The 10,892-nt window shown below is 38.8% G+C and overlaps 1 non-coding gene across 1 annotated transcript; it reads left to right on the top strand.

Annotated features, from left to right (window-relative positions):
• The first annotated feature begins 10,190 nt into the window (after positions 1–10,190).
• Positions 10,191–10,293, top strand: LOC124975151 (U6 spliceosomal RNA). Its single transcript, XR_007106853.1, has one exon. It is a non-coding gene; the product is annotated as a U6 spliceosomal RNA (small nuclear RNA).
• Positions 10,294–10,892: the final 599 nt, after the last annotated feature.

Raw genomic sequence — 10,892 nt, 5'->3', positions numbered from 1 at the left:
ACTAAAAAATGTGTACTTTTACTTACAGTTAACTTTGACTTCCTATTTTTTTGCTATAAATGGTTTTTGTGATGGTGGTTACCTTTCTCTTTCTCTTTTCTTTTTCTTTCTTTTTTTTCACATGGTTGGATCTTAGGGTTTGTTACCAGAGATTTAGGCCATAGGGGTGCTAACTTCAAGGAGTTTCAAAAAATTAGATCTGACCACTCACTCCAGAAGTCAAATGGGAAAAAGTAATGGAGAAAGAAAATTTAATTGGTAGAGGTAAATCAGAAAGACAAGGGGGATCAAAGACCAGCCTGCCTTTGAGGATATTGATATGAGCTTTAAGTTCAAATAGAAGAAAAATTGGGGCACAAAACAGGAGATATGCATAATTAGATAGTCTTGGTCAAATTAGTCTGGTTGGTCATTATCTCAGAAATTTTTTCTGTGAAGCTCAAGAAGTAATCAGCCTCATTGGGATTTGTCTGTTTCTGGAACATTAAGAACAATGACTGGAGACTCTTTGGTACCTTTCTGAGGGACTGGAACAGTATGGTACAGAAATTGGCAGTTAACAGACTGTTCACATTACCTTAGTTCTCTTATTGATCTCTCCAGTCTTGGAGGAGATGGGATAGGTTAGGTATGCTGAGGGCTAATTAAATTTGTATTACCAGTTTTTAAACACTCCTTAAATGAATAGTATGCCTGTTTGCAGAGCTGATCCAAAATTTAAGGTAAAACAGAGACAATGGAGGCAGAGATGCCAAGCTTTTTTTCTTACTTTTAGTTACCCTTTGGGAAAAATCAGCCTGTTAGGTTCTTGTGTCTTATGTACAGTTGTGTATTTGGACATTCAGGCAACATTTATTTAAAATACCAAAATGCAAGAAAATCTTTGGAGATGTTGCAAAGAAATGTTTTTGATTTCTTCTGTTTAAATTCTGTTTGGGAATATAGATAAGAAAAAGTAATAAATTTAAAGATGCCAAGGAATCGTCAAATATTTTGAACTCTGTTGCATGCATTAAGTGTGTCCTGTAGATCTATAACTTATTTCTAAAACATATTCTTATTTATTAGTGTAATTAACATTTTTCATTGGCAGTTAATTTTCCTTGATTTGGGTAACATCATTTCTTCCCTTCTTGCCATTTTTAATATATTCTCTTTCTGTGATCTTTTTATTAAGGAATTTGAAATAAGAATAATCTAATAAAATTATACATATAATATTTCCAACAAAGCACCAATCTAATGCACACTCACCTGCTTCTAGTCATTATCATTTCTAGTTCATGTACATACAACATGTTTTCTCTGTATAAAGTTTTCATGTGGGGAAATTCACTTATAAGGAAACAGAGTAAGAAGATTTATTTTTAATAACTAAAGAATATACTCTATGTGTTTAAAGTTTTAAAAAAGCTAAGATGGAAGGATATATGGGAACTATACTTTTTAACTATTCTGTGGCTCAGAATTGAAGCAACTGAAGAACAGCTACACAACCAGGCAAGTGACTGAGGGAGTTCACTATTACAAAGACTTGAAGAGACCCAGAAAGTCTGGTCTTTGTCATAGAGGGCAAGAAAGGATACATCAGCACTCTGCCTGATGGCAGTGACAATACCAAGGCCTGGCAGGCAGGTATTTTGTGGTATTACACCAAGGAAAAGAGAGAAATATAGTGGCCATATTTGGCAAAAAAACAGGTGTAGAGCAGAAAGGCAGTCCGAACTTAACTCACAAGTGATCCACATTTCTCAACTTGTGAGCAGAGGCCTGTGGCAGACAGCCATCTTGTGGAGGTCGCAACTGAGTTCATTGCTGTGAAAACACTAGAGTGCTTGCTGTGTGGCCCACGGTGACCCTGGTGGAATGCTATTGAAATAGGCACAGAGAAGATTATACACAAAGAGATACAGAAGGGAGTGCAGCCTGCTTTCCTTTTGAGTCTGGTAGTGAGGACAACCAGTTGAAGAGGTTGGGAGATTGAATGGTAACAAGTGATTGCTTGAGAGAACTGGACTTTGGAAGGCCACAGTTGTGTGAGCGTACTGCACAGGATCTGATGTACCCCCCATCCCTACCACCTGAGATGTTTGGTCACTCCATCCTATAAGTAGAAATCTTAGTAAGTTCCCAAGATCCAGACACACAGCAGTGACAGACATCTGCCAGGCCCTAGTGGTATGTCTATCTGATCTGTCCAGAGTAGATTTCAGCCAAGATAATATCTCATGCAGAGCTTGGTGTCTGATGCTGAAACTTTCCACTTAGAACTCCAAAAATCAGTAACACTCTGGGAGTGCCTTAATCTAATGTGTCAAGAGTAAACTCAAGAGGATGGTACTTTTTTCATTCCATGCTACCAAGTACTGATGAGCAGGAAAGCAGAGAATCTTTTAAGTCAGTTTTAGTCCCTGACTACTCCAGCTGAGGGCATGGCAAGTGACCCAAAAGGAGAAGGGGATTAATAGCCCTCAGCCATTCCTCTTTCCATTGATGAATAGCTGAAGAAGACATGGTAAGAAGTGCAAATTTGTACAGATAGTGAGTCTGCTTTTATCTACAGGTTTGACAGTCCTTTATACTAACAACCTGAGCATGTTCTAATTATCACATATGCCTGCCTTTCCTCCTGATCCTGGCCTCCATGCTCACTGACATCACCTTCTTCTCAGTGGTTAGTTACAACTCTTTTTCTCCTTCAATAGACAGGGATAAAGGTTTCCCCTCATGATACACCCCTAGATTGTGGGTCATGACATGCACAAACAGTTCCTTGCAGGATTGTTGTGAAAAGGAAAATGAAGAATGTGATAGAAAATTATTGGCTTTGTCTGGTTTTTCTGCATAGAATTTCAGGGACTCAGACCCACAGAGGATCTAGGGGGTACCTAAAAGGGGTTCCTCTAGTGCTGAAGAAATAGGTCATTTTGTAGAGCACTTGCCTAGGACGCTCAAGGACTGCAGTTCGAATCCCATGTGGCTCAAGAAAAAAGAAATAAAAAATCAAAAACTCTTCTGAATATGCCAACCCTCCCTGGTCTTGAGTTTTTCTCCTCTTTTCATCAACTCAATTGGCACAGTTGAAAAAGTACCAGTTGGAGGTTTCAAGATGGTGGACTAGAGGGTGGCTGCATTTCATGTTGCTCCAGGATGCAGGATTAAAAAGAGGAGACAGTGAGAGACTTGGGACCAACTCAAAGCTGCCGGGTGAGTCTCTCCCGTTGGGGAGGTGTCCCAGATGGCGCGGTAGTCCCGGAACGCAGTGAACTTTGTGAAGTAGAGTTGCCCGGCGAGATGCCCCTCACCCCACTGGAGCGGTGAACTCGGACAACTGGGAACATCGTAGAGGTGGCTCCTCAGCACAGCGCTTGGACTCAGAGCAACCACTGGGGCTCCAGGGTGGCTGCCTGAGGAGGAGCTGCGTGGCGAGCTGTTTGGACTCAGAGCAATCGCTTCTGAACACCGGAGGGCTGCCCAGAGAAAGAGGAGGAGTGCATGGGTCGCTTGGTCTAGGAGGGACTGCATCAGAGCTACAGACAGTTGCCAGAGGAGGAGCTGCATGGTGAGCTGTTTAGACTCAGAACAACTGCTTCTGATCACCAGGGGCTGCCTGGAGGAAGAGGAAGAATGTGGCAGGTTGTTTGGTCTAGGAGTGACTGCATCAGAGCTCCAGGTAGCTGCTCAGAGGATGAGGCAAGTGGTGAGTTGTTTGGACTCAAAGTGACCACTCCTGAACACTGGTGGCCTGCCTGGAGGAAGAGCATGGTGGGTCACTTGGTCTCGAAGTGACTGCTCCTGAACAACCCGGGGGCTACCCCGAGGAGGAGAAGGAACAGAGTGGGTCACTTGGACTTGGAGTGACTGCCTAAGGCTACGGGTGGTTGGTGGGAGGAGGTAGACGTGAAGTGATTTGCTTGGACTCCTAGTGACTGTGACGGAACACAGGGTGGCTGTCCAGAGGAAGAGCTGTGTGGCAGGTCTCTGGGACTCAGAGCTATTGTATGGGGATCCAGGTGGCGGCTCAGAGTAGGAGCTGCATAGCCAGGTGATTAAGTGCAGAGCAGGGTCCCAGGACCTAGGCAGCTTTGTGGTGGAAGAGCCACACAGAGACATGCTTAGGGGCAGAGCAAAGGTTCCAGGACTGCTGGCAGATTCTCTGAGGAGAGGCAGGCTAAGGAGACTCGTCTGTGAAGGGTGAGGCTCCCAGGCCCAGGAGGTAGGTCTGGGCCCCTAATAATGTTGCAGAGGAAGGCAGCCCAGCCCAGGTGGTAGTTGTAGATTGAGGTGAACCTCTACTAGGGGCACTGACAGGCAAGACCTCCCCACCGGGTGAGTCTTCCTTGCTGGGTGAGGTTTTCCCACAAGGATGGTAAAACCAGAGACACAGGCACAAACAGGCCTTGCCTCAGCCCGCAGCCTAGTTCCCCTTTGGAAGACCATTGGTCAACAAGTAGAGGCACCTCTGCCCACTCTCAGGGAATATACCCCACCTGAGGGTCACACCCCTAGAGAGGCAGCTTCCTTGTGGACCACTGCATTATCAACTTCCTGCAGGACTTCAGGCTACTGAAGGATAAGAGGGGATATACTAGCAATCCTCAGGGACATTATAAGTAAATAGAGGAAATCTGCAATATCTTAATGATCCACTGATTCCTGAACAATATGAGAAAACAAGGGAAAAAAATGACCCAAACAAATCTAGATGTTACATCAATAAATTCAAACGATAGCATGGCAGAAGAAATGACAGAAAGGGAGTTCAGAATGTACATAATTAAAATGATCAGGGAAGCAAACGATGAGATGAAAGAGCAAATGCAGTCATTGAATGATGAGATGAAAGAACAAATGCAGGCATTGATTGATTGAATCAATCGACAGTTAAAAGAGCAAATACAGGAAGGAAAAGATTATTTCAATAAAGAGTTAGAGATATTAAAAAAAACCAAACAGAAATCCTTGAAATGAAGGAAACAATAAACCAAATTAAGAACTCCACAGAAAGCATAAGCAATAGGATAGAACACCTGCAAGACAGAATCTCAGATATTGAAGACAAAATATTTAACTTTGAAAACAAAGTTGAGCAAACAGAGAAGATGGTAAGAAATCATGAACAGAATCTGCAAGAACTATGGGATATCATGAAGAAGACAAATTTGAGAATTATTGGGATTGAGGAAGGCTTAGAGCAACAAACCAAAGAAATGAACAATCTATTCAATGAAATAATATCAGAAAATTTCCCAAATCTGAAGAATGAAATGGAAAATCAAGTCCAAGAGGCTTATAGGACTCCAAATACACAAAATTACGCAGACCCACACCAAGGAATATTACAATGAAAATACATAACATACAAAATAAAGACAGAATTTTAAAGGCTGTGAGAGAAAAGAACCAAACTAATTCAGGGGGAAACCAATACGGATATCAGCAGATTTTTCAATCCAGACCCTAAAAGCTAGAAGGGCCTGGAACAACATTTTTCAAGCTCTGAAAGAAAATGGATGCCAACAAGAATCTTATACCCAGCAAAACTTACCTTCAAATTTGATGATGAAATAAAATCATGCCATGATAAACAAAAGCTAAAAGAATATACAAAAAGAAAGCCAGCATTACAGAACATTCTCAACAAAATATTCCATGAGGAAGAGGTAAAAAACGAAGAAGAAAATCAGCAAAGGGAGCAATTATCCTAAAGGAACTGTCAAATAAAGGAGGAAACAAGTTGTGTCAAAAAAAAATGAATAAATAAAATTTAAAAAATTAACCAAATGCCCAGGAATACAAATAAAATCTAAATAATAACCCTGAATGTTAATGGCCTGAATTCATCAATCAAAAGACATAGACTGGCAGATTGGATTAAAAAGAAAGATCCAACAATATATTGCCTACAAGAGACTCACCTCATAGAAAGAGATATGCATAGACTAAAAGTGAAAGGTTGGGAAAAAAACATACCATGCACATGGACTCAGCAAAAAAGCTGGAGTATCTACCCTCATTTCCGATAATGTGGACTTCAAGCCAATGTTAGTCAGAAGGGATAAAGAAGGACATTTCATACTGCTTAAGGGAAGCATAAATCAGCAAGATATAACAATCATAAACATCTATGCCCCAAACAGTGGCTCATCCATGTATGTTAAACAAATCCTTCTCAATTTTAGAAACCAAATAGACCATAACACAATAATACTAGGTGATTTTAACACGCTTCTCTCACCACTGGACAGATCTTCCAAACAAAACTTGAACAAAGAAACCATAGATCTCAATAACACAATCAATCATTTAGACTTAACAGACATTTATAGAATATACCATCCAATCAAGAGTGAATACACTTTCTTCTCAGCAGCACATGGAACCTTCTCTAAAATAGACCATATTTTATGCCACAAAGCTAATGTTAGCAAATACAAGAAGATAGAGACACTACCTTGTATTCTATCAGATCACAATGAATTGAAGTTAGAAATAAATGAAAGAGTAAAAAACAGAAAGTACTTCAACACATGGAGATTAAAAAATATGCTATTATATGATGAATGGATAAAAGAAGATATTAGGAAGGAAATTAAAAAATTCTTAGGGGTAAATGAGAACAAAGAAACATCATATCAAAATCTCTGGGGCACTATGAAACCAGTACTTAGAGGAAAATTTCATCCATGGAGCACTTTTAATAAAAGAAGTAAAACTCAACAAATAAATGACCTAACACTACAGCTCAAAGCCCTAGAAAAAGAACAACAGAACAACACCAAAAGTAGTAGAAGACAGGAAATAGTTAAACCCAGAGCTGAAATCAATGAAATTGAAACAAAAGAAACAATGCAAAAAGTTGACAAAATAAATAGTTGCTTTTTTGAAAAATTAAAACTGATAAACCTTTAATGACACTAACAAAGAGAAGAAGAGAGAAAACCCAAATCACTAAAATTCAGAATGAACAATGAAATATCACAACAGACACGACTGAAATACAAAACATAATTAGAAGCTATTTTGAAAATCTACACTCCAATAAAACAGAAAATTTCGAAGACTTCAACAGGTTTCTAGAGACATATGAATTGCCTAAACTGAACGAGGAGGACATACACAATTTAAATAGACCAAGTTCAAGTAATGAAATAGAAGAAGTCATGAAAAGCCTACCAACAAAGAAAAGTCCAGGACCAGATGGGTTCTCAGCCGAGTTCTTCAAAACCTTTAAAGAAGAGCTCATTCCAATACTTCTCAAAGTATTCCATAAAATGGAAGAGGAGGGAACCCTCCCAAACTCATTCTATGAAGCCAATATTACCCTGATACCTAAAGCAGACAGAGACACCTTGAGGAAAGAAAATTTCATACCAGTATCCTTAGTAAACATCAACGCAAAAATTCTAAACAAAATTTTAGCAAATCACATACAAAAACTTATTAAAAGATAGTGCACCACAATCAAGTGGGTTTCATCCCAGGGATGCAAGGTAGGTTCTACATCAGGAAATCAATAAATGTCATTCACCTTATGAATAGACTTAAAGTCAAGAATCACATGATATTTTCAAAAGATGCAGAAAAAGCATTTGATAAAATACCGCACCCCTTCATGCTCAAAACACTAGAAAAAATAGAGATAGTGGAAACATTTGTTAACATTGTAAAAATCATCTATGCTAAACCCGTGGCTAATATCATTCTAAATGGTGAAAAACTGAAAACATTCCCCCTAAAAACTGGAACAAGAAAGGGATGCCCTCTTTCACCACTTCTTTTCAATATTGTCCTTGAAACTCTAGCCAGAGCAATTAGAGAGACCAAAGAAATTAAAGGGATACGAATAGGAAAAGAAGAACTCAAACTATCCCTATTTGCTGATGATATGATTACATTCTTAGAGGAACCAGGGAATTCCACCAGAAAACTTAGATCTCATAAGGGAATTCAGTAAAGTAGTGGGATATAAGATCAATGCACATAAATCTAAGACATTTTTATACATAATTGATGAATACTTAGAAAGAGAAATTAGGAAAACTACCCCATTCACAATAGCATCAAAAAAAATTAAAATACTTGGGAATCAATCTCACAAAAGAGGTGAAAGTCCTCTACAATGAGAACTACAGAACACTAAAGAAAGAGTTTAAAGAAAACCTTAGAAGATGGAAAGGTCTCCCATGTTCTTGGATAGGAAGAATTAATACTGTTAAAATGGCTATACTACCAAAAGTGCTATACACATTCATTGCAATTCCAATTAAAATTCCAATGATGTACCTTACAGAAATAGAGCAAGCAATATGAAATTCATCTGGAAGACGAAAAGTCTCAGAATAGCTAAAGCAATCCTTGGCAGAAAGAGTGAAGCAGGGGGTATTGCAATACCAGATCTTCAACTCTACTACAAAGCAATAGTAACAAAAATGGCATGGTATTGGTACCAAAATAGAAAGGTGAATCAATGGTAAAGAATAGAGGACACGGACACAAACCCAAATAAATACAATTTTCTCATACTAGACAAAGGGGACAAAAATATGCAATGGAGAAAAGATAGCCTCTTCAACAAATGGTGCTGGGAGAATTTGAAATCCATATGCAACAGAATGAAACTAAACCCATATCTCTCATGAAAAGAGATATGCCTGAGTCTAAACTCAAAATGGATTAAGGACCTCAGAATCAGACCAGAGACCTTGCATCTTATAGAAGAAAAAGTAGGTCCAGAACTTCAACATGCTGGCTTAGGACCAGACTTCCTCAACAGTACTCCCATAGCACAAGAAATAAAAACAAGAATCAATAACTGGGATAGAGTCAAACTAAAAAGCTTTCTCTCAGCAAAGGAAACTATCAGCAATGCAAAGAAAGAGCCTACAGAGTGGGAGAAAATCTTTGCCAATAATAATTCAGATAGAGAACTAATCTCCAGAATCTATGAAGAACTCAAAAAACTCTACAACAAGAATGCAAATAATCCAGTGGACAAATGGGCTAAGGAAATGAATAGATACCTCACAGAAGAAGATCTACAATCAATCAACAAATATATGGAAAAATGTTCAACATCTCTAATAATAAGACAAATGCAAATCAAAACCACCCTAAGTTTTCATCTCACCCCAATTAGAATGGCGATTATCAAGAATACAAGCAACAACAGATTTTGGCGAGGATGTGGGGAGAAAGGTACACTCATACATTGCTGGTGGGGCTGCAAATTAGTGCAGCCACTCTGGAAAGCAGTATGGAGATTCCTTAGAAATCTTGGAATGGAACCACCATTTGACCCAGCTATCCCACTCCTTGGCCTATACCCAAAGGACTGAAAATCAGCGTAGTACAGGGATACAGCCACATCAATGTTCATAGCTGCTCAGCTCACAATAGCCAGATTGTGGAACCAACCTAGATGTCCTTCAATTGATGAATGGATAAAGAAACCGTGGTTTATATATACAATGGAATATTACTCAGCCATAAAGAATGATAAAATTATGGCATTTGCAGGCAAATGGATGAAATTGGAGAATATCATGCTAAGTGAGATAAGCCAGTCTCAAAAAACCAAACGACGAATGATATTGCTAATAAGTGTATGATGACACATAATGGGGGGTGGGAGGGTTTAGTGTTAGGGTTAGAGTTAGGGTTAGGAAGGGGGCTAAGAATGGAGGAAGGAAGGACTGTATAGAGGGAAATAGGGGTGGGAGAGGTGGGGGAGAAGGGAAAAAATAACAGAATGAGTCAAACAACATTACTCTATGTAAATTTATGATTACACAAATGGTATGCCTTTATGCCATGTACAAACAGAGAAACAACATGTATCCCATTTGTTTACAATAAAAAAACATTAAAAAAAAAGAAAAAAGTACCAGTTGGACATGCAGACTTTTCCAATCAGACTTTCAGCATGTTGCTCTGGTAAAAGTTATCAGTGCTTCCCCAGTCACCTGCATTTCTTAAGAGGAGGTATTTTTGGACATGAGCCAACTCTCAGGTATTGATAGGTTAGATTGTTCTCCTGAGTATGCTTATGGGTGTATATCATCAGCAAGGCCTTGAAGAAGACAATGTTCACCAGGTTGCAATGGCAGGAATGAACTACTCAGTCGTTAAGATCCAGTACATCTGTGCTATAGATTTTTTGTTTTGGTCATACACAAACCTTTATACATGTGCTTGCTTTGGCAGCACATATACTAAAATTGGAATGCTACAGGTATTAGCATGGCCTTGTGCAAGGATGACATGCAAATTCATGAAGCATTCCATATTTTTAATCAGTTAATAAAAAGATGAAAATGCATGCTTTTTATCTTCACTTTCCCAAAGCATTATAACAAAAATATTTCTCAAAAACAAATCCACTACCAAAAATTTAGACAGTTCTTGGATTTCATAAATAAAAGCCAGAGATATTACTTTAACCACTGAATGAAATTACTACTTATCCCAAATTATTATGATCCATTATTTGTCTGTGTGTGTGTGTGTGTGTGTGTGTGTGTGTGTGTGTGTTGTATTGCATGTGCTGGGATCCACACCTCAGACCTTGCACCTGCTAAGGAAGCATTCTACCACTGAGCTCTACCATCAACCCCAAGACAATTTTTAAGTAAGTAATTCAAAACCTGCTAACATAAACCATTTTTGCCAGCTTTATGGAGAACTAAAGTAAAAACATACCAGTTATCAATTCTGTCTTTATAAGCATTCATATGAGAAAGATGTTGATTTACCTGGTTTTCTCTAATGGTAGCAATGTGAGAAAGTTCCATTTAAAAGAATTAGCAATGGCTTTGGCATAGAAGAAAATGAAAAGGAAACTACCTCTCTGAAATTGTAAATCCTTTCTAATTACAAAGATACTAACAACA

Source organism: Sciurus carolinensis, unplaced genomic scaffold (assembly GCF_902686445.1).
Source record: "Sciurus carolinensis unplaced genomic scaffold, mSciCar1.2, whole genome shotgun sequence".
In the NCBI taxonomy this organism is placed as follows: domain Eukaryota; kingdom Metazoa; phylum Chordata; class Mammalia; order Rodentia; family Sciuridae; genus Sciurus; species Sciurus carolinensis.
Note: the sequence above shows the minus strand (reverse complement) of the source record. Positions and strands in the feature narration are given on the sequence as shown.